Here is a 24,454-nt window from a genome sequence, read left to right on the forward strand (position 1 = left end):
CAGTATTTGTGTTATTTGAGAAGATGGTGTAGTGGTGTAGTTCAGTCCTGGACTATCTTAGATCCACTCTTAGTGATGAAGATCATTGAAAGACACTCTTTGTAAAACATCTCTGAAGAAAAGATAGGATATACATCATCACCACCATCATCATAATCCATTGTTGGGAGTTGGGTTTAAACTAACTAGGCAATCAAATCTAGTTAACATTGAAGAATAAGAATGGACTTGAAATTAAGAGCCATGATGATGCAGTGGTTAGAATGAAATATTGCAGGATAATTCTACTAACTGCCAGCAATTTGATCTTGATCGGCTCAAGGTTGACTCATCCTTCCATCCTTTCAAGGTCAGTAAAATGAGGACCCAGATTGTTGGGGGCAATATATTGACTCCATAAACTGCTTAGAGAGAGCTGTGAAGCACTATGAAGCAGTATATAAGTGCTATTGCTATTGCTAAAAGTATGCATACATTCTTCAAGAAAATTGTCTCAGATTAATTTAGTTTCTTATCTATGTATGAATTTTTCTAATATATATTGTCACCAATCTTATATATATGCCTGGATAGCTTGCAACAGTTAAACAATGAAAGACAACAACTGAACAATACAACAATTTAAAACAGAAATATATAAAAATCATAAAAAATAATGTGTAGCCAAAGAATCACACCTACCAATAGAATTCAATAGAACCATTATGCTGACTCCATCAATTTCCTGCATCCCCATGCCTGTTGACAAAGCCACATTTCAAAGTCATTCCAAAGACTAGTAGGATCAGGCCAATCTAATTTTTGGAGAGATGATGTTCCACAGAATGAGTGCTATGCCATGGTCTCTTCCTTAACCCTGCCAGATGACACTCTGGCTGATGGACCCCAGAACATGTCCCTCCTGCTGGATCTGATGGGATGGGTAGATGTAATCGGGATGAGACAGTCATACCCTTCCTTAACCCTTCCTTCAGTCTTGTATCTAGAATCTCAGTTGCATGAAGAAGCATAGGTATCTGATGGGGCTAAAACTTGTAGCATAATTTCGTGATGGAACGTTGGTCCTACCTGAACGTTCTTCTCAGTGTGGCGCAGGACAGTCCAGGAATGGGTTGTTCAATCCTTATTTGTCCAAGAGACTGCTGATATCTAATTCCGACGAGGCGCAGCTCCAACTAGAGAAACAAAATTAGAACAGGCCCTGCCTGCAGCATTAGAAGCCCCCGGGGACCCGGACCTAACCAAAAATAACAACTAGGGTGGGACCTGGACCATCCTGCGCCACACTGAGTAGAACGTTCAGGTAGGACCAACGTTCCTTCTCCAGCTGATGGTGCAGGAGGGTCCAGGAATGGGACATACCAAAGTGGCAGTCCCTGGGGCGGGAGCTCACTGGTTCATGGCACCCGAGGGAGCATGTACTCCCTGCAGAACCCTACGCCCAAATGATGCCTCTGCAGACGCAAACACATCCAATCTATAATGGTTAATAAAAGGTGAAGGGGAAACCCACGTCGCAGCTCTACAATTGGGGCCTGAGTGTTCCATGCAGCTGTGGTGGCCGCACTCCTAGTCGAATGAGCTGTTATCCCCTGTGGTACCGGTTTGCCTCTCGCCTCATAAGCCCTGGCAATACAAGCTCGCAACCAGAGTTTAATAGTAGAGGAGACCCGTGACCCCATGGCAGAAGGCTGGAAAGAAACAATGCCTCCGTTTTCCTGGAGAGCGCCGTTCTCTTTATGTATATACGGAGGGCTCTCCGCACGTCCAGCTTATGCCACGACTTCTCCTTTCTATGAGAGGGGTTAGGGCAGTAGTCCAGAAGAATTAATTCCTGGTTTCTATGAAAGTAGGAATTTATCTTGGGGATAAAGGCAGGATCAAGCCTCAGTATAACCGTGTTAGATTGGAAAATACAAAGGTCCTCCCTGACAGAGAGGGCACCTAACTCTGAAATCCTCCTAGCCAACGTGATGGCGACTAGGAGTGAGGAACTGTAAGGACATGGTTCTCAGCGGTTCAAAGGGAGGATCCACTAGGGACAGGAGGACCGTGGACAAATCCCAAGATGGGAACCTGTGAACTACCGGGGGCCGAAGGTTAGCCGCCCCCCTTAGACCAGGACAGTTGACAGGGCCGAGACTTGTCTCCAAAGTGTGTTATGGGCCAACTCCCTATCTAGCCCATCTTGGAGGAATTCCAGGATATTCGGGAGCGAGGGACATTTGGGGTCCACACGCACCTTACGGCACCAAGTACAAAAAGTGGACCACGTGGCGTTATAAATCCTGGTCGTAGCAGTGCATCTGGAAGCCACAATGGTTCATATCACCTGCGAGGAGAACCTTGCCTCTCTTAAGATTTCCCTCTCAAATACCAGGTGGTGAACTGGAGCCATTGCGGCTCTGGATGAACCAGGACCCCCTGGCGTAGGGAGATCTTCTCTTGCAGGATTCTCCAGGGTTTGACAATGGACAGACCTAAGAACCAAGGTCTGTGTGGCCAATATGGGGCGACCATGATTACCTCCGCCCCTTCCTTCACTATCTTCCCCAACACCACTGGAATCAGTGGGAGTGGGGGAAATGTATAAAGCAGACCCGGGGGGGGGGACTTGCTGTGTAGGGCACTGCTCCCCTCCGCTCCTCGAGTTGGGAACCACATGAAAAACCTGGGGAGCTAGGCGTTTTCCAGAGACGCGAAGAGGTCCACCACTGGCTGTCCGAATCTCCTGCAAATCTCTTTGAACAGTTCTGGTTCCAGCTGCCACTCCATCTGTTCCACCATGGCCCTGCTGAGTCAGTCCGCTTGGTGATTGGCGTCTCCAGATATGTGATCTGCCCTGATGGACAACGGGTGCCTCTCCGCCCAATGGCCCAGGTGCTGAGATTCCACCCAGAGGGCTCTGGAGTGAATCCCTCCCTGCCTGTTTACATGCACCTTTGTGGCCACGTCCGTCAGAAGTAGGACATGTCTTTGCTCTACAAGGGCCTGAAAGTTTCGAAGGGCCAGATGAACCACACGCAGCTCCAGCCAGTTTATGTTTTGCGTAAGATCCAGAGGGGACCAGAGACCCTGAGCCAGCTGTGTCCCCAACATTGCCCCTCACCCATAAAGGTTCACATCCGTGGTCAGGGTAAGCCTCTCTGGCTCCCTGAATACACACCCTTTGGCTAGCACTGGGGAAACCCATCTTCTTAGGGAGAGTCTCACGTGGGGGGGGTACTCAAACTTGAAAGGACGAGGTGCTGCGCTTGCTCCTTTGGTATGGGAGCAAGAACCACTGGAGAGTTCTAGCATGGAGCCTCGCCCAGGGAACAAGATCTATACATGAAATCATCTTCCCCAACAACTGAGATAAGGTGACTATGGCACACGCCATTCTCTCTGTACTTGGTTGACCAGTTTCACTAGGCTAGCCCTGCAAGCTTGGGACAGGAACACGATGCCGGAGGAGGAATCTATGATCGCTTCCAAATGCAACAGTCTGGTAGATGATCGCATGTGGCTCTTCTGGAAATTTACAGAGAACCCATACCTCTGCAAGGTCTCCACTGTCAGGCCTAGATCTTGAAGGGAGGAGGATATCAACTAAATAACAATGAAGTTTGATGGGAACCGTTCTGAGGTGAGCAGCCAGGACTGCCAGGATCTTCGTGAAAGTCCTGGGAGCCGAGGCAAGGCCGAAGGGAAGAGCCCTATATTGGTAGTGGTCACCAGCGTAGGAAAACCTAAGGAACTTCCTGTGCTCAGGGAGGATAGATACATGAAGGTAAGCCATCAAATCAATGGACGTGAGGTAGTCACCTTCCCTGATACCTTCCAGGATGGAAGGAAGAGATGCCATCTTAAACCGTTTGTAAACTAATTAGCGGTTCAACTTTTTAAGGTCAAGTATTGCCCTCCAACCTCCAGAGGACTTTGGAACCACAAAGAGGTTGGAATAAAAATCCCTGCCCCGGTTCTCCTGGGGAACCACCTCCACTGCCTGGATCTCCATCAGGTGGTCTATCGCCTGGCACATGAGCTATATCTTAAGTGCACATTTGGAGGACGTAAATGTACGAAAGGAAGTCGGGGGGACGGAAAAGAATTCCAGTCGCAGGCCAAACTTTACCGTATTGAGGAACCAGAGATCCGAAGTAATATTCTCCCACTGGTCGGCAAACAATGCCAACCGGCCACCAATGGGAGCTATCCAGACCTGGTCATTTATTTCCGCGGAAGGGGCGTCCGCCGGAAAGGGCCATTTACCCTGGGGTTGCAAACATGACCTATCCCTGTAGGAAGATCTATCCTGCCCCCTGTTCTGACATGGCTGAAAGTTTCTAGGCTGGTAATGATAATCTGTGTCAGTACCCCTATAGGAGCCGTATGTGTATATGGTGTGTACTTGTGCTCCTGCTTTTTAGTTGTGGCAGGCAAAACCTTACGTTTGTTCTTATCCTCAATGAGGATTGGGTCCAGAACCTCGCCAAATAGCTTTTTTCCTGCATATGGGCCGGCTGCCAGCTTCCACTTTGCTTCGGCCTCCGCCTGCCAGTTTCGAAGCCACACCATCCGCCTAACTGAAACAGAGGAAGAAAGAGCCCTTGAGGCAAACTTAGCGGCATTCAAGGTCACATCCACCGAAAACTGAGTCGCAACCATGACCTTGGTGATGTTCTGAAGTAGCCTCACATCATGTGCTTGGACACGCTCCTGCATTTGCTCAAGCCACATCAGCGTGGCACGATTGAAGAAGGAGGCAGAGGAAGCGGCCTTAATTGCCCATGTTGCCGCCAGGAAGGTCCTATGCAACGCCAGTTCAGTCCTCTTATCTTCTGCCTTTAAGTTGTCAGCCACATCACTTGCCACCATGGGAGTTGGAGAAGCCAGGGCAGCTACAGGAGCGTCCACCTCTGGAACCTGTAATGCCTGGGAGAAATTAGGCTCCATATTATAGAACCATCTGTCATTCCCGCCTGGGGTGGGGAAAGTACTTGGCTTGGCCCACTGCTTCTGGATGACATCCAGAAACAGTTTCAGTGCAGGGATCTCCTCTTTCCGCGCCGCGGGTTCCACAAAAAAACACTTTTTCTTTGGCGCTGTCTTAGAAGTTGAAGCCTTGGTCCCGGCCTCCTTCTCCTTTTGTTTGTCCTCCTCCGTCTCAACGGCTGCAGTGCTCCTGGTTTTAAATAGCAAGGAACAGAACAAATTAGGAAGAAACAAACCGGCAAAGGCAGGAGAATCTGGTGCCAAACCTTCATCATCAGAAAGCTCCGTCTCCTTTTGTTCCTCCTCTTCCTGGAGTGAAACCTCGTTCCTCAGCGAAGGAGAGACCTCTCTCTGTGCTCTATCTGGACAAGCAACCGGATCCTGGATAAGTCCGCACTTGGCCTCCAACAGCTCTGCGTCCGCCTGGTCAGGTGGGCGACCCTGGAGGCCTATGCCATGTGCAATGGCTCGATGAATAAGAGATTGAATGTTATCAGGCAAGTCCTCAAATTCACCAATGTCATGACTGGGCCCAGGCCTGGGAGCCAGCAAATGCCTGTGTCCTGGTTCAGGAGCAGGCATAATACTTGGAAACGGATGGTACTCGCCTTCCTAGTCCTCAACCTCTGAAAGTGGGGGTGAGATGGAACTGGCCCTTGGGGATCCAGAAATCCTTGAAGGAGAAGGGGATGGAAAAGTGGAGCTGTCCTGAGGAGGGGGGGATCTCACTGAAGACAGAGGAGCCTTATCTCTCCCTCCCTGCCTCCTTTCTCCTGAACCCCCTTGCCTGGGTGGAGCGTGCTTCACCAGTGGAGGAGGATCCTGGGAGGAACCCTTCCTCTTCTTGGAGCTCTTCGAGGGAAGTTGCCAAAGTTGCCCCAGAGCTACTTTCACCGAGGGAATCAGCCATGGCACTGTAGCGATCTCTGTGCCCCAAGGCCTCACTCTACCCAGTTTAGGAACCAGTAAGCAATCTGCGACTGTTCTCACTGGAGCCGGCACTCGCAATGAGCCTTGTGGTAGCGAGAGGGCAACAAAATGGCCGTCGACCATGTGACCCACCGGATGCTCAAACAAAATGGCCACTGCCTCATGGCCACTAACAAAATGGCCACCACCATGGGGACCGCCCCAAGATGGCCACCGCCCAATGAGGTCTACCAAAAAATGGCCGCCCCAGGGCCCCATACTCACAAGGGAGAAGCCTTTGGGGAAAACCGCAGTGCCGGAGAGCAAAAAGCCCCGAGAACGTCCAGCTAGCCGTGCAGCTCTTCCGTAAGTCTAGTCGGCGCCACTCACCTTCCCGTCGTCTCTCCGGCCACAGAGGAATGCAGGTGTGCCACACGTGAGCTCCCGGCACCAGCAGCCTCGATGTCCGCCTGCTGCAGCCCCTGAGAACCAGCGGCAACACAGGGAAACCTCCCTGGCCTCTTGTGAGCCAGTAATTGGTATCAAGCCGAGCAAAGCCGCAATAGACTCCGATGGCCGGCACAGCCGGCTGCTTACTTGCGATGAGCCTGGAAACCTCCAGGAGGATCCAGCCCACACAATTCACTATCCTAACACAAATAGGAGGGAAAGAACTTGTGAGCCAAGTTCAAACACTTTCCTTCTGCTAATAACATTAAAGATAAGTGAAATAAATAAATAAATGAAAAACTATTCTGAGAACAAAACCAATTTTCACTCACAGCAAAAAAGTTTACATCTCTTTTTGGGCAAGACTGAGTCGGAATTGGATATCAGCAGGGGAAGCTGGAGGTGTGGCTTAAATTCTGACTCAGGCTCTTGGGCAAATAAGGATTGAACAACCCATTCCTGGACCCTCCTGCGCCATCAGCTGGAGAAGCCTGTTATTTTGACACTATTGTACTGTAATTAGGCATCCATGTATATGTGATGTATTGTGCACTGTTGCATTACTTACAAACATATGCTTATACTTGTTAAAAGCAAAGATTTATATAAGAAATAAAAGTTTAATTTGAAAAAAGTATGGATTTGTATATTTGTTACTATAGTTTTATTGAAAAGATGGCATGTTGGACTACAAATCAGCAAATCTAGGGCAATAGTCTATTTCAGTCTTTAAGATGCCACAAGACTCTTGTGCCGGCTGCAATGGCTTAAAATGTCTCTGACAACAGGTGTGAGATAAGCATATTGGAATCTGGCTCAACTTTTGACAACTGCATGGATAAATGTTAGCCATCTTGATCTATTGTAATAGGTATAGCTCATCAAAGGGCATTCCTTAATCTTAAACATTCTTAACCCACTTATCTATCATTGCCAAGCATAGTTTTGCTCTATTATCTATTTACATCTCATGTCTGAAATATGTAAAGTTCTCTTTGCTACTCATTGTCTGAAAGAAGCAATAAGTTTTATTTAGTCCAGGGCTGATTGAACAGTTCACCTTGAGGACAATAATACCTTTAAATCCTGTCTCAAGTTTCCAAACTAGAAATATTAGAAAGACCATAACTTTCATAACTCTGATTTCTGTTGTCACAGAAATCTGTTTAACCTCCACGATCTTAATTATGTCATTGTCTGAGTCCATCCTCTAGGTCAAGGCGGCGTTGACCAAAGCTAGCTAAGCTAAAATGATTTATTTAAAAAAAAAATTTAAAAATATTTTTAAAATATTTATTTTTATTGTTTTCGTGACCGCTCTTCTTAGAAGAAAAAAAAGACGACTTAAATTACTCAAAGCAAATATGTTTCAAATCATTTTGACTGGAAAAGCCAATAAAGGTTCAGAGACTCAAGATTCGCGATCAGAAATTTGCTGAGAAAAATAACTTGAGCATTGAGCGTTATTCCAAGCGTGGTCTGTTTTAGCGCTGCCATCTGGAGGAACCCGGAAGGTGAACATATCGGTGGGTTACTCCAGAATTCAAAGTCTACCGTAAAATGGTTTTACTGGAGAAGGTGGGAAGCATAGCGCTGCCGCTAGTGTTCAGATAAAACCGTGTCTGCAGAATGCTTTGTTAGGCCATATAATATAGGCATTATATATTTCATAATATAATATTTATATATTGTAGGTGTGCGTATAATATAATATTCTATGTACATTAAAGCCACGCATTCTTCTAGCCAAAGAGTTGGGCACATCTGCATTCTTAAAGCTTATTAAACCACAACTTCCAGCATTTCACGCTCTTTCGCCGGGCCTGCCGGGAGTTGTAGTTCAATGGGCTTCTGAGTTTCCCATGGTCGCCCCGCGCGCTAGTTCTTCGTCTGCCTTGAAAATGTTGTCTCTAAGCCGAGGCGTCGGAACGGGGGGGGGGGGGGGAATGCGCGCGCTTGCGCGAACGACGTTGACGTCGCCGCCGGGTTCGGTATCACGGGTTTCTGCGTGAAGGAGGCGGAGCTCTGGAGAGGGGGAAAAAAATTGGAGGAGGCAGGGAGAGAGGAAGGTCTGGCTGGATAAGGTGACGGCCGCGGGGTGGGGGGGCAGCCGTGGTATCCTTCCCCCTGCCCCTCGCCCGCGGGAGTGCCCTGGTCTTTCAACCGCCGCCTCCTCTCTATCTCCGTCCCCCGTTCCCCCCCCCCCACCTCAGCCTTCAGCTTTCGCTTTCCTGTGGGGTGAGGGGCCGCCGGGCCTGCTCCCGTCTCCCCCTTTCAACGCCATCCTCCCGTCTTCACCCGACCAGGGCCAAGGAGCATCTCGGGTCTCCGGTGAAAATCGAGAACCTGGACCACACCACCTCTCCTCCTCGGCGGTTTGGGCCCGGATCCTCCAGTCCGGGGGAATTCTCCTCCTCCCTTTCTCCCCCCACCACTCGCGCGCCTTAATTCTGCCCCACAGGTACGTTGGGGGGTGCGCGCGCGCGCGGAGGGTGCGCTGTGGGGGCCCACCAATTCCGGCGCCTCATGAAAAGTGGTGGTGGTGGAGGGGGGGGGGTAGAAGCAAAGCCGACGTCCTGGGGAGGTTGGTGCGCTGAGGGGCGCCAAGGATGGTTGTTTTATGGGCTGTCTCCGCTTTCCGCAGGTATCGGCTTTGTATTGCAGGAGCGACCGCAGAGTTCTGAGGGTAGGAAGTCTCTTGAGTTGTGATTTGAAGGGGAAAAAAGATCCGAGGTTCGCTTGCGTTGCCTGAAAAGAAAGGAGAGGGGGACTACATGAGCTAGCTGACTTGTACTTGGGGGTGGTGGTGGTATGAGGAAGCAGTCCTGCTTTGCTCACTCCCAACGTCTTTCTCAAGAAATATAGGTGTCAAAAGTCCTGCCCAGGTATGCCTTGCACGTACATTTTTTATGTGTCATAATTGTTTGAGATCAAACTTCGCTACTAAATGGATGAGAAAGCAATGTCGGTATATAACCTTGGCTGTCAACAGTTAATAGTGTAAAAGTGGCCCTGTTTATACCAGAATAACGGTTTGTTTTGGAAATGCCCTGCATGTTTTCCCTCCCTCTGGAGTCCTGCTGATTTATACATAATATATTCTGAGAATTGTGGGCTGTTGTACCATGAAATAAGATTTTTAATATTTGATTATCTGCAGTTGCCTCTTGAAAAAGCACCTTTGGTTATCTGCTGGTCGTTTTTTAGTATTTGAGGAAGAATGTTCAATCCATCATGAAAGAAGATGGAATTCGATTTATCAATTTAAAAACAAGATCTAGAAACAGATGAAAATTAAGGCTCAATAGTGTTATGGACAACCGTGAGAGATATTTTGGGTGTATAATGAAGATTGTCCACAAGAACTGTACTTGGGTCGGTTTTGATTGTGATCTTGACTAATAAAGTTTCACTGAGTGATTTTGGAAAACAGATTACAAATAGAAAAGGTTATATTTGCTTAAGTGGTTTGTGACATGATACTGCCAGTGAACACCGGTTTAATATAATTTGTGCTATTTGTGATTTGGGCTTTTAACTGCTTTTCTCTATGTATTATTTGAAGCATAGAGTCTCTGGGGGCAACTGCTTGATAGATTGTCTCCTGATTTATGAGTGTTGCCCATCATTGCATATTTGTAAATGGAAAAGTGAACACTGGGTTTCTTTTGCCCTGTGTTGTGAAATGTGGAAATACATGCAAGGAATTTTTCTGGCTTCCGCTTTTGCTTGGCAAGCAAATTCTTGCAAGTTTGCCATAACATTGTGGGTTTGAGGATCAAAGTCTGGAGATGCTGACCACATTTTAAAGATATTTATATTTCAGGTTCCTTTCTCTCACTCTCATGGTAAAAGAGGCTACCAGAAACTCACATTAAGACTTTTTAAAAACATACCTAGGAAGATTAGTTTAAAAATAACATGTTGGTACACTTTTGATATCTGTAATAAATATGCATACAGTATCTACATTTCATAACGTGCAGTTTAAGATAGGTGAGTTTTTTTTAACAAGTAACTTAGACTACAAAGGTTAGCCTATAAAGTAATTGATACTGGTTTTGATAATTATACAAGCTGGTAGCTCCTTAGAAGGGTTTCTCCTGCCAAATTGTAAAAGTCAAATATTTTACAAGAACAACACACTCCTCAGATAATCAGGCCATAAATTGTTTTATAGGTTAAACCAGCATGTGAAATTTAGTCCAGAAAGCAGTCAATAGCTACCAGAGGTCTTATAAGCACGCAGTGTGATATTAATACTGTGTGGGTATAGATAAGCAGCATGGCTGCCATATTTTGCTGCAAAGATTTCAATGCTCTTTGAGGAGAATTCTTTGTAGTAGTAATAGTATAACCAGGGTATAGGTAACTTTTATATAATCAGATTGGCCCACAAATGGGCATAATGTAATTGTTTAAGGCCTTCTCTCCTCATTACTCTCCTAGAATAGAGTAAGATCAAAGCATCGTAAATCTTTCTTGCAAAATGTAAGTTCTTTCAGAGCAGGTGAGGTGGCATCCCAGATAGAAAAAAATGCCAGTAGCTTTTTACTAATCAGTAATATTTCTGCTCAGTTTGCACTGATTTATTCTTTTGAAGTCCATTATCAAATTTAGGCAATATTCAAGATAACTTTTTTTATAGTTAGGAGAAAAAGAGCAATAATGTTTTTTTTAAAAAAAAATTTATTGGTTTTTACAAATGTTTATAGGAAAGAGTAAATAGGTACAAGAAAATTTTGACAGCTACATCGTGCGAAAGGTAGAAATCCCCCCGAATCTCACAACTTTTACAGAAAAAAAAGGAATCAAACATTAAAAAATAAACATTGGCAGCTTTTTGTTTTGCATTATATCAACAATATGTTCAATCATCTTTTATGTCACTTCCAACAATTACATTATAACAACAATTGCAATAATGTTTCAAACTCATTTTTGTGACCTGAGTCTTTTCGCTATTGCTTCCTCCCCCCTGTCTTCTGGCAGAGCCATTGCCCCTCCCCCCCCATATCTTGTGTATTGTCCCCTGTTCCATCTAGAAAGGCACTGTATTTTTCAATGAAAGCCTCTGCCTCCACAACTGTATTAATTCTAATTCTAGTGCCCTCCCAGAAAATCACCATTCCTTCTGGCAATAACCATCTGAACCAAATTCCTTTATTATATAATTTCTTTGATAAAGAGGAATATTTCTTCCTCTTATCTCTTACTTTCTTCGGAATTTGTTTAAGAATGGTTAGTTCTTTGTCTTTATATTTTAATGGTCCCACCCTTTGAGCTCCTAAGACCTCATCTCTTGTAGTCTTTCTAAGAAATTTAACATGTATTTCCCTTGGAACATTGTGAGTTCTAGTGTATATACTGAGTTGATCCTATAAATCAAATCAATATCCCACCATAGCTGTTGTTTATTTCTTTTAATATATTCTGCTAAAATTGTGGTCATGATCTCCTTAAGGTCTTCATTTTCTGTCTCTGGTAGGTTTTGAAATCTAAGAAAAAAAGACATTCTTTCAAATTCCATTTTTATCATATGATTTTCAAATTCTCTATTCCCCTTTTGGACAATCTTAACCTCCTCCCTCAGCCCAGTCGTGTCTTCCTCCAGTGCACCTAATGTTGGGCATTCAGACAAGGAAGTATTTGGCTTATACAAATAGTCCTCAATTTACGACCACAATTGGGATCAGAATTTTCATGGTTAAGCAAGATGCTTCAGTTGTGCAAGTCGCACATGCTCATGAAAAACCATCATCTCTCACCCCTTCCTGCTGTCACCGCCAGTCCATGGAGCTGGAAAGCTTGGGGACCACTATGCTAGAGGATGCCAATAGAGCCCTCATGGCAATCCCTACTGCCACCATATCTCAAACCCACTGAACTGTTATATACTACATGATTGTTTTAAGTTCCATTTCATATTATAAAATATGATTACATCATATTAAAATATATATTCCATATGTATATGCTTATATTATCTGTGAGTATTCTGAACAACTCTCTTGCTGTGTACATTAAAACAGCAAATATATGCAATATATTGTATTCAAGTCTTCTCTTTCATCCTAAACAATATCTGCTAAACAGATATATCTTACTTTTCTTCAAACGAGAATATCCTTTGTATATTTTTATGATTTGGAGCAAGCTGCAAAACATTGTCCTGACTTTTATATTTTATATTACTTCTTCCTTATTGATGTAATACAGGGATCTGCAATCTTAAACACTCAAAGAGCCATTTGGATCTGTTTCCCACAGAAAATACTGGGAGCCACAAAACCTGGGTGGTCGTGGCCAACTCAACGTCACTCCCACCCAGTCACATGACTTGTCCTCAGCCATGCCTATCTCTGTTTTGTGGTTCTGGGTGTTTTCTGTGGGAAATTGGTCTCTCTCTCCCTTCTGTTTTTCTCTTTTTCCTCTCCCTCTCCCTTTTTCTTTTCCTTCCTTTCCTTTCTCTCCCCTTCTCTCTCATTTGTTTCCCTCTTTTCCCTCTCTCTCATTTTCCTGTGCGCTGCTTGGGGAATCCAAGCATGGGTTAACTTTGTCCATTAGCCTAGAGACTGAGTTATGTAATTGTTGACTATGCCTCCTCTGACTGGGCTAGTTCAGTTTTTTAACTCAGTCCAGCCTAAAGAGACGTAAAATAATTTGCTCTAGGATAATAGACAAAATTAACTCATTTCTGCAGGATTCCTCACTATCTTGACTGTTTGTGGAAATTGGAGAAGCACAGTTCGTGTTGTCTGACTGGTTTGGCGGGCGGCAGTTCACTGTTCGCCTCCACCTCATTGGAAACCTCCGGCAAGTACCTTGAGGCTCTCGCAGCGGGGGGACTTATCGCCTGGAGAGGATCACAGCCTCGCGGTTTTACTTGCGTTCGTGTTGTGGTTGAGAGTAGCTTCGCCGCTCTCTGTTTCGCTTGTGATCGCGGTTGAGAGTTGGTTCGCCACTGTCACGCCAGCTGGGATGGGCGCAAGCCGCTAAATCTAGCGTGATCTGTCCCAGAGCGGTTTCATCACATTTACTGCTGCCACGCCACTCTCGTTGCCGCTACGTTACCGCCACGATAACAGAATCGCTGAAGGTCTCTGGCCGGGAGTGGTGGCCATTTTGGAGCCGAATTTGAATTTAGCGCTGTTCTTGCTGGTGGCGGCCATTTTGGGAGCAGTTTGTTTTCTTGCCGAAAAAGCAGCCGGAAGGGGCGCAACTTGCAGTTCGTGCCTGAATTGCAGTGACATGTCAACAGTCTTATCTGTGCTTGAGGAGGTCGATTTGCCACTATTACGCTTCGGCACACGTGATTGTCTTTCGATCTTAGCAGCCTGAGCCAGCTTCGCTATTGGTAGCAGCGTATTCACTCTGATATTTGAACATGAGCTTGAGCCTTTCAGTTCTCCCTATTAGTCATAATGGCAGATAATCCCACCTCCGGAGGCAGCGCTGGGGCTTCTACTTCTTCCCTGCTGCACTGAGACCGCCGAGGCAGGGCCACCTCCAGGGCCTCTAGCCATAGGGCTCGCTCTTCTTCTATGGCTACAGATAGGGCCGCTAAACGCAAAGACAAGTCATCGGCCAAGGCACCCGTGGTTACCAGCAGGTCGCCTCCCACATTATTGGTCAAAGGCCCTTCTTCTGGTTCTTCCCTGCATTTTACAGGGATCCAGGGTTGGTCCCTTGATCTCCCTATATCCCAAGGGATAACATCCGAGGAGGGGGTTTGGGACCCAATCTCCCCCTGGGCTTTCTGATGTTAGCCCAGCCTCGGCCCCAGCGCCTGTGCGCTCAGGTCCCACGTCTACTTTTACACCTACGGCTGCAGGACTCAAACCTGAGGAAGGCCCTGAGTTCAGCCCCCCAAGCTTCAACATATGATATCAGCAGCCATCTCACAGGGCATCAATGCAGAATTGCATCGCAGGGCCCAACGGCCCAGAATACCTAATTTATCTAGGGACCTCTCTACCTCCCAGGCTGACCCTCCATCACCCCTGCCCTTGGTATACAGCGAGGGTTTGGTGCTGGGCAAGGAGGCAGAGGTGGCCGACCTAGAATTTTCGGATGACGAGGACCTAGTGCAGGACAAGCCTACCTTTTCCGGGTTGTTTCGTCCAGCCTTATTTAAATCACTTTTACACAAGGCTAAGGCTACTACCAACGTGGGGGGTGCTATCACCCAGGCTAGTAGTGGGGCTTGATTCTACAGAACGTCTATTTGCGGAACAGGTGCAGGAACAGGATGTCATTCCCTTTCCGAAACTGTTCCTTGATATTCTCCAAAAACAATGGACGCAACCAACTGCTGTCCCTCTACCTAGTAATGGTGATAGGAAGCTCTATACTTCCACACCAAAATTGGATGGCATTCTTCAATTCCCTACAGTAGACCCACAAGTGGTGGCCTTGGCCTCCCCAGCTTTGATTCCGTCTGAAATTTTGGAAGGCCTTAAGGCTGAGGACCATAAGGCCAAATTGGTCATATGTAAAACACACACTGGGCATTATGAGCCGCTAAGGCGGCCTCACTTTTCAATAGGACTTAACTGGTCTGGCTTAGGCAGCTACAGGCCAGGCTTGCCCCTGATGATATGCGCCTCCACCAGGATTCAACAAATTGGTGGCGGCATTAGAGTTTTCTTCTGATGCTACCCTCAACGCGGCCAAGTTCGTGTCTCGAGCGGTAGCATCCAATGTGGCGTCCCACCCCCTCCTTTGGCAGGCGGACATCCACCCCCTTCAAGTGCGGCCTCTGTTTGGTGCCACATTGGACCCTATCTTAATTGAGACTAGGAACAAACGCAAGGTGCTCCCATCAACCAACAGATGCACAGACAGGAGGCAACAACCTTACAATAGACGGCAGTTCTTTCATGCTGGGGACTCTGGGTACAACGTAGTTCCATATATTTCCCAGTATAATAGGTCCTATACACAGACAGGACAGGGTCCAGGACCGTTCCGGTGCCAGGGATAGAGGCCGCCAATAGAACCAGCAACAGCCTCAAGCCCGGCGGCCATTTCGTGGTGCCAACAACCCGTCCTTTCGTAGATACCGGTGACTTACACGGGCTGGGGCCTATTGGCAGGCGTTTAACAGCCTTCGCTCACCAATGGGCAGAGACCACCTCAGATGCCTGGGCCATCCAGATCGTGAGGCTGGGCCTCACTCTAGAATTTCTCTCTATCCCCCCGAGGCGTTTCATCAGGTGCCCCATACCCAAGTGTCAGATAAAGAGGCGTATGATGGACACTGAAATCCAACATCTACTATCAATCAATGCCATAGAGGAGGTACCAAAAGGGCAGGAAAGACTAGGTTTTTACTCTATTCTATTCCTAGTCCCCCAAAACTTGGGAGAATGGCGAGCCATTCTAGACTTGGAGCGGCTTAACTTATACATAAAATACCAGAGGTTCAAGATGCAGTCGCTCAAAAGCATCTTATCCTGCATGCACCGGGGCGACCTAGTGGCCTCAGTCGACATCAAAGAGGTGTACCTCCACATGCCGATAGATCCGGCACATTGAAAGTTCTTGCGGTTCCACTTTGCAGGGCAGCACTTTCAATATTGAGCACTGCCATTTGGCCTCTCATCAGCCCCAAGAACCTTGACAAAGTTGTTGGTGGTGATTGCCACATCTCTTCGGTCACTACCCATAAGAATCAATTATTACCTCGACGACATCCTGGTCCTGTCGTCATCCCGGAACCAGGCAGATCGAGACCTGCAGATCACAATCGACACTGCAGCGCCATGGCTTTGTTCTGAACTTTCCAAAGAGTCACTTGCATCCGACCAGGTCTCTCTTGCACCTCAGGACCACCATCAACTCGCAGTTGTGTGTGGTGTCACAATCACAAGAGAGACGACAAAGCCTGCAGGCCTGGTGAGTCACGTACTATCACAGAGGTCCATACCACTGGCGGTTCTTTCCCAGCTTCTTGGGAAAATGATCTCATGTATAGACATTGTTCCCTGGGCACGGTTCCACACGCGACTGCTCCAATGGTTCCTGCTCCCCTTCCAGAGAGCCCACACCAGTCACTCGCAAACCAGGGTACAAGTATCACCCAAGGTGCTACGGTCGCTCAGTTGGTGGACATCCTGCAAAGTACTCAAGGGATGTCTCTTCAAGGAGCCAGACCGCATCGTAGTGACGACAGATGCGAGCCTATTCGGATGGGGAGCCCACGCTCTGGACCGAGTAGCGCAGGTACACTGGACTGCCCAAGAACTTCAGAACAACATCAATTGGTTAGAGCTGTGGGCCATTCGGCTAGCCCTCCACGAGTTTCGGGACTTGGTGACAGCCAACCATGCGTTGGTCCTCACCGACAACGTGGCCTCCAAGGCTCATGTCAACTGCCAAGGAGGCACGCGGTCCAAGTCCCTGATGCTGGAAGTGGAGAGGCTCCACCATTGGGTGGTGAACCGTTCGTTATCGATTCGGGCAGAGCACATATCGGGCACAACCGACACACAGGCGGATTGGTTGAGCAGGACCACGGTGGATCAGGCGGAGTGGCGGCTCCATCGGGCCCTGTTTCTGGAATGTCTCGCAGGTTCAGTCAGCCCGAAGTGGACCTCTTTGCCCAATCTCACAATTCACACCTCCCGAGGTTTTACACAAGGTTCCACGTACCGGGGGCAGAGGTCACAGATGTGCTTCGCAGTGCTTCGCCGGAAGGCCTCCTTTACGCCTTCCCGCCTCTCCCAATCATCCCGCTTGTCATCCGGAAGATTCTAGCAGAACAGGCGGAAGTTCTCCTTGTTGCACTGATGTGGTCCCATTGCCCTTGGTACTCTGACCTCGTCCATCTGTCGTTCTCACGGCCAGGGAGAATTCTGGACAATCAGTTACATCTCTCCCAGGGGGCTCTCATCCAGCCGAACCCCCAACTGTTACAGTTAGCTGTATGGCACGTGAGCGAGCTCTCTTGACTCGACAGCGTTTCTCTGACAAAGTCATTGATACAATCCAAGCGGAACGACATCACTCCACAACTCGCATCTATGAGGCCACCTGACAGGCCTTCTGCAGGTGGGGCCGCACGACCTGAGTTGACCCACTCACAGCATCTGTACCACAGGTACTAGATTTTTTGCAGATGATCATGGACAATGGGCTGACACCCAACACCCTCCACTGCCAAATTGAAGCTCTATCGAATGTTGTTGGGGGCGGGCAGGGCCGCTCCTTGGCTCAACACCCAAAGGTTTGGTAATTCCTAAAGGGTGCCTCGAACCTCAGGCCGCTGGTAATCCACCGTTACCCCACATGGGACCTATCCCTGGTACTTAGGGCCCTCACGGCAGAACCATTCGAACCCATCCGCATGATCAGCATTAGATTGTTGACCCTTAAAACCGTCTTTTTGGTAGCTATTACATCAGCTAGGAGGATGTCGGAGCTGGTGGCGCTGTCGCTCTACGAGGACCTCTGTATTGTCTATCCAACAGAATCATCCTACAGTTAGACCCAGTATTCCTCCCGAAAATTAATTCATGGTTCCATAAGGCCCAAGAACTTATACTCCCGGACTTCTGTCCACAGCCCTCACATCTGCAAGATGGCACCACCTCGATGTTCGAAGGATGCTCCATCGCTATGTGAAGCGTACTGCATCATTCAGAAGGTCAGTGGCGCTATTCATGTCTTTTCAGTCAGCATCCATGGGACAGAAGGTGTAATTGAATACCATTGGACGCTGGTTGAAAGTGTGTATAGCCCTCACTTACGACGGTCAATCCAGACCAGTTCCCAGGCGTATCACCCCCCCCCCACTCCACTAGGAGTGCGGCCACCACAGCAGCCTAGGCGACGCAAGCCTCGGTGGAGGACATTTGCAGGGCGGCAACTTGGTCATGTCCATCACCCTTTATCAGGCATTACAAAGTGGACATGTATGCCTCGGCGGAGGCTTCCTTTGGGCGGCGAGTCTTGCAGAGGGTTCTATCACCACCTAGGGCCCCTGACCAGCCTAGCTCCCGCCCTTGAGACTCATTGCTTTGGCATGTCCCATGCTTGGATTCCCCAAGCAGCGCACAGGAGAAGGACTGTTGACTTACCTGAACAGTCCTATGTGCGCTGCGAGGGGAATCCAAACCCGCTCTCGGCTTCGGCTTGTCCGGGCATTGGACACTTTCTTTCTGGTTACCTGTTTACTCATCTTCAAGTTCCGAGCCTGTTCTATTACATCTCTTGGATCGGCTGAGCCTTCGTACAAAATTGAACTAGCCCAGTCAGAGGAGGCATGGTCAACAATTACATAACTCATTCTCTAGGCTAATGGACAAAGTTAACCCATTCCCTTCGCAGCGGACATAGAAGGACCATTCAGGTAAGTCAACGGTCGTTCTCTCCCTCCGGCTCTCTCATTTCTCTCTCCCTTCTCTCCCTCATGTTTCTTTTTTTCCCCTCTCTCTCATAATCTATATATTCGCATGATCAAAATTCAGAAGTTCAGCAATTGGTTTATTTTTATGACCGTTATTTTTATGATCGGAGGCTTCCCCGAAGCCTCCGGAGCGCAAAAAACTGGTCCTATGGGCAAACCAGAAGTTCGGGAATGGACTTCTGGTTTGCTCATAGGGTCGGTTTATGCCAGAAGTCCGTTCCCGAACTTCCGGTTTGCTTATAGGGCCAGTTTTTTGTGCTCCGGAGGCTTCAGGGAAGCTCCTGAAGCCCCTGGAGGGCCTGGGGGGGGCAGGGGAGGGTGTTTTCATCCTCCCCAGGTTCCTATAAAGCCTCTGGAGCCTGGGGAGGGCAAAAAAAAAAAGCATGCAAAAATGGGGGGTTGCGCCTGTCATGCGTGCATGCGTGCTGTGTGTGTGTCGCACATTGCACTATGGGTGCGGCATGCCCGCGCATGACCCTCTGCTTCCCCTGCTTATGGCACACGAGCCAAAAAAGTTTCGCCATCGCTGATTTAGACCCTTCACTCAGTATTTTGTTGAAGCATCTTTGATAGCAATTGTAGCCTCAAGTCTTTTTAGGTATGACGTGACAAGCTTTGCAGACCTGGATTGGGGGATTTTTTTGCTATTCTTCCCTGCAAATCTTCTTCCAAGTTCAGTAAGATTGGAGGGTGACCGTCAGTAGAGAGCCATTTTCAGGTTCCTCCAGAGATGTTCAATAGGGTTCAAGTCACGGCTCTGGCTGGGCAACTCTAGGACATTCACAGAATTATTCCAAAATCACTCCTCTGTTGTCTTGGTTGTATGCTTAAGATCGTTGTCATGTTGGAAAGTGAACCTCCAACCCAGTCTGATGTGAGCTTTCCCTCAGCTCTGACCAGTTGTCCACTCCCTACTGTTGAAAAACACCCCAATAGCATAATCCTGCCACCACCATGCTTCACTGTTGTTGGGATGATATTGGGCAAGTGTTGAGCAGTGCCTGGTTTTGTCCAAACATAACATTTAAAACTGTGGCCAAACAATTTAATCTTGGTTTCATCAGACCAGAGAATTTTGTTCCTCCTCCTTCAAGTGTTTTTTTTTTTTTGCAAACTCCAAGCGGACTTTCATGTATTTTGCACTGAGGAGAGGCTTCTGTCTAGTCACTTGGCCATAAAGCTTAGTCAGAGTGACCATCATGTTCTTGGTCACCTCTCTTACTAAAGCTCTTCTCTCATGATTGCTCAGTTTGATGGGGCAACCAGTTCTTGGAAGAGTCCTGGTTGTGCCAAACTTCCTCCCTTTGAGAATTATGGAGGTTCTTAGGAACCTTGAGTGCAGCAGAAAATTTTTTGTAGCCTTCCTCAGATTTGTGCCTTGCAATAATCCTGTCTCTGAGCTCTGCAGGCAAGTCCTTTGACCTCATGGCTTTCGGTCTGCCAGAGTATGCATTGTCAGCTATGAGGTTTTCTTTAGAGAGGGATATGTCTTTCCAAATGATGTCGAATAAATTTAATTTAACTCAGTTGGACTCTAATCAAGTTGTAGAAACATAACAGCAATACTCAAGAGAACTGGGAGCCACCTGATCTGAATACTTATGCCAATATGGTATTTCAGTTTTTTTCTTTTTAATAAATTTATAAACATTTTAAAATTCTGCTTTCACTTTGTCATTATAAGGTACTGAGTGTAAATTAATGAGGAAAAATGTATTTCAACAACTGTAGAATCAGGCTGCCCCATAACAAAATTGACAAAACTGAAAGGATTTGAATACTTTTTGAAAGCACTATATGTGTATGTGTGTGGGTATACACACACACATATATACATAGATGTAGATGCATATATGCTATAATTAATTTATGTATGATAAGCTATGATTAATATTAGTTTCAGCAAGTCATGTGAATTGGTTGTTAAGCAAGGACTAGCTGTACTAAGCATATTTTTTTTTAAGTATGTCTACCTAGAGCTAAAAAACAGAAAGGTAAGAAATTGGTAGATTTTTCCAGGCAATGAGTGCTGCCACTGTATTTCTTGGACCTATATGCTGCCTGGAGTTGCAACTCCATTGCTGACTTTAATGCTTAGACATGTTTATATGGGTAGCATCAGAGCTTTAAGAGACAACCATGATCCTTCTGATTGAGTGAGCAAGCAAATAGGTAACTAGTGGAAGGTCATTGAGGATGAGAAAAACATTTTCTTGATCTCCTGGTGCCTGAATAGTTCTATTTGACAAATTGAAGTTTTCAGATTGACTTGAAAGATAGACGGATGTACAGTGCATTACATTATTACAATAATTCAGTCTGAAAATAATGAGGGCATGGAAAACTGATGCCAACTCTACCTGATGTCTAGTAAAACCTTGTTCAGAGATTTGGGGTTCCCTCTTTTAAACACCTGTTTATTATATGTGAGTTTGCTTGGCCTCTTTGCTGATGAGGTGAACTATCTTTGAAGTATTTTTTTAGTTGCTGGCTAGAAAAGTTATAACACTGAAAGTCACTGGTGGCAATTTTGATTCCTTGATATTCATATAGTGCTTTAATTGAACTGTGACCATGGTCAATTTCTTTATCGGAGTGTGTGGCATCATCACATTATCACTGTAGCATTGCAAATATATATTTCAGCAAATGCAAGAATTTTAATTGACATTATTGTTTTGCCTACAGTCTACAAGATAGGAAAAATTAGTAATTCAATTTACATTAGAAAAAGCTTTCTCAAGAAAGTGTAACCTACCGTATTTTTCAGAGTATAAGATGCACCTTTTTTCCTCAAAAAAGAGGCTGAAAATCTGGGTGTGTTTTATATACCGAATACAGCATTTTTTGCCTCCCGAACCCCCTCCCTTCACCAAAATGGTCGTGCATACCCTTCTGGAGGCTTTCAGAGAGCTCCTGGGGGCTGGGGAGGGCAGAAATTAGCAAAAAATGGGCCGTTTTTTGCCCCCTCAGCAGCACTCTATAAGCCTCCATAAGGCTATGCATGCAGTTTTTTTCCGGAGCGAGGGACAGGAGGCTCTAGTGGATGGTACTGACACACCCATTTGGCCACGAGACTCGGATGAAGCTGAAGACACGCCTCTGTGCTCCACCCTTTCTCTCCAGTTCATCTCAGTCTGGCCAAATAACGAGTCATATTTTAAACTTCTCCTGCGATTTCTTTCTCTACTGGAACCTCCTTGCCTCTGCAGCCTCTGAATCTAGCTCTCTGCTCTAACCTGTAAGTAGCTCTACGTGGTTTTTCTTCCTAGCCACCAGGGAGTGTTACTTTGTATCCTAGCGATCGGAGAGAGCGCTGAGGTCGCAGCGGCCATTTCCTGCTTAGCCTAGCACGTGGCGCCGATCCCTGGGGTTTCTTGCAATTGGGAGGCTAGAGGCTAGGGATTCCCAGCCCAGAGGCCCCCCCATCGCCCCAATCAACTTTTAAATGGCTTCGGCAGCTGGATTCAAGCTGCGGAGAGTATGGAGCACTGAGAAGAGCGTGAAGTTCTTTTTAACTGTGAGTGCACTGCGGAGCGGAGGAGAGCGCATGAAGCTACCCAGGCCAAGGCAAGCCTCGGCGGCAGCCCCCAAACACACCATACTCGGTGTGGAGGCAGGGGCTGCCCAGAAGGGGAGAAAGCAGCATTCACTGAGATTGTTTTCCCCTTTAACTGTTGCAGCGGAAGAGAGGGATAGCCAGGAGGCTGCGCAAGGAGGGTGATTAGTTTTTTCCTAATTTTTCTTACTCCCCCACTTGCCCAAGATGGCGGAGGAGGCGGGGAGGTCTCCTTCTTCCCCATGCTCCCCTGGGGAGGGACCTTCAACCAGGCAGCGACCCACTGCTTCTGCCAGGGCCCTAAAGGCTATCAACCCCCGCCCCTCTCGTGCCACCCAGAGGGACGAACTGAGGAGGCACAAGGCCCTCTCAAAGAACTTTTCCAGGACTGAAAAACTGAGGACCTTGCAGGGTAGGCTTAGTGCTCCCCCCTGCTCCAGATCTCCATTGGGGGGTGAGTTCCAGCCTGGTCACCCTCCAGGTTTCCCAGATTCCCTAGAGAGATTTTTTGGGGAAAGTTCTCCTTCTCCTCCCCTTTCCCTGAAGGACTTGGCCTTGGAAGATTCCTGCACCCACATGTATCCTAGGGAGGATCAGGCCCTACCCAGGTCCACACTAGCTCCCCAAGCTGGGATAGCTCATGAGCCAGAGAATTCCGGTTGGGATTCTCTGGATGTAGATAATCTGCCAAGGGGGCTACAAAATCTCATCAAAAGAGCAATTGCCTCCGGAATTGCGCATGGATTGCAGCAGCAGACTGTTCGGTCCTTAGCACCAGATCAAGGTGGGAATCCTAGGGCCAGCTCATCCCAGGCTTGGCCTCCATCCAATCCTGTGAGCCGCCCTGCCTCTCCTTCCCTGATTAGTGAAGGTTCAGTAGCAGGGGACAGACCCCAGAGAGATCCTGACCTGTCTGAAGATGAGGAGGATGACAAGCTGGAGCCTCCGGCATTTACTGGACTATTCCCCCACAAATTTATTCCGGTCTCTTCTACGCAAAGTGCGTGCTACTGCACAGGTAGAAGAGGAGTGGGGCATAGAGGGAGCTAGGGAGGGGGCTAAAGAGAGCGCTTTTAATGGGCCTGCAGCAAAAAAGCCTCGGGGGCCAGTTTTTCTGAACCCAAGGTGGTGAAGGAGGAGATTCCTGCCCCTCACCTCTTCCTAGAAATCGTAAAGAAACAATGGGAAATGCCCACCGCCTTCCCAAACCCTGGCAGTAATGACAGACATTTTTATAACATTGAGCCAGATTTCTCCCAAGCATTACAACTACCCGCCGTGGACCCACCTGTGGTGGCCCTGGCGTCTCCTGCATCTCTGGTGGCCAAGGACGTAGCAGACAACCTTAAGGCAGATGACAGGAAGGCAGAGATGACCCTGAGGAAGACATTCCAGTCAGTGGCCTGGGCCATCAAGGCAGCAGCATCGGCCTCATTCTTCAATTGCACGGTGATCCTGTGGATGGAGAAGATCCAGGAACGCATTCCCTCAGAGGATGTGCGACTGCATCAAGATTTAAACAAGTTAGTGGCAGTGGCTCAGTTTTCGGCTGATGCCACACTAAACGCGATGAAGTTTGCCTCCAGGGCTATGGCGTCATCTGTGACCTCCCGTCGCCTCTTCTGGCTCGGGATGGCAGGCGGACCGCAAGTCCAAATGGCAGCTGGCATCAGCCGACTACATGGGGGCTTCCTCTTCGGGGCAGCCCTGGAATCGCTCCTCGTGGAGGACAAAAACAAGAAAAAAGTCTTATCTACCTCGGCGAAAAAGGCGGAACAAAGGTCAACCCCGTTTTACCGCAAGCCCTCGTACCGTCCCCCGGAACAGGAGGCTCAGCAGAACAGGTACTCTTTTCCCAAGTCAAAGAGGACATCTGACCACAACTTCAGTAGGGACAGATCCCACTTCCAGTCTCAGAGTAAGCGGCCCTTTTGAGGAGGAGGTGGGCGCCCCTACCGCTGGGGCAAATAGGTTGAACCCGACTCCACCCATTGGCGGTCGCCTGGCTCTCTTCTCCGAGGCCTGGGCGAGGATTTCCTCTGACGCCTGGGTAATCAGCACGGTCTCACAGGGGCTTCGGCTAGAGTTCCTCTCCATTCCCTCCAACCACTTTCGCACATTTCCCCTGGTGCAAACTCTAGACAAGC

The 24,454-nt window shown here is 47.6% G+C and overlaps 1 protein-coding gene across 2 annotated transcripts in view; it reads left to right on the forward strand.

The window, feature by feature from the left end:
- Window positions 1–8,300: 8,300 nt before the first annotated feature.
- Window positions 8,301–24,454, forward strand: part of MAP3K2 (mitogen-activated protein kinase kinase kinase 2) — a 51,879-nt gene continuing 35,725 nt past the window's right edge. Inside the window, exon 1 of one of the 2 annotated variants that reach the window (XM_081948406.1) lies at window positions 8,301–8,797. The gene's annotated coding sequence lies outside the window, so the exon portion shown is untranslated. Of the gene's footprint in view, window positions 8,798–8,961; window positions 8,981–24,454 lie in introns of those variants that run through there. The other variant, XM_081948407.1, reaches the window with a different exon arrangement.

Source organism: Natrix helvetica (assembly GCF_964273705.1).
Source record: "Natrix helvetica genome assembly, chromosome: 1".
In the NCBI taxonomy this organism is placed as follows: Eukaryota; Metazoa; Chordata; class Lepidosauria; order Squamata; family Natricidae; genus Natrix; species Natrix helvetica.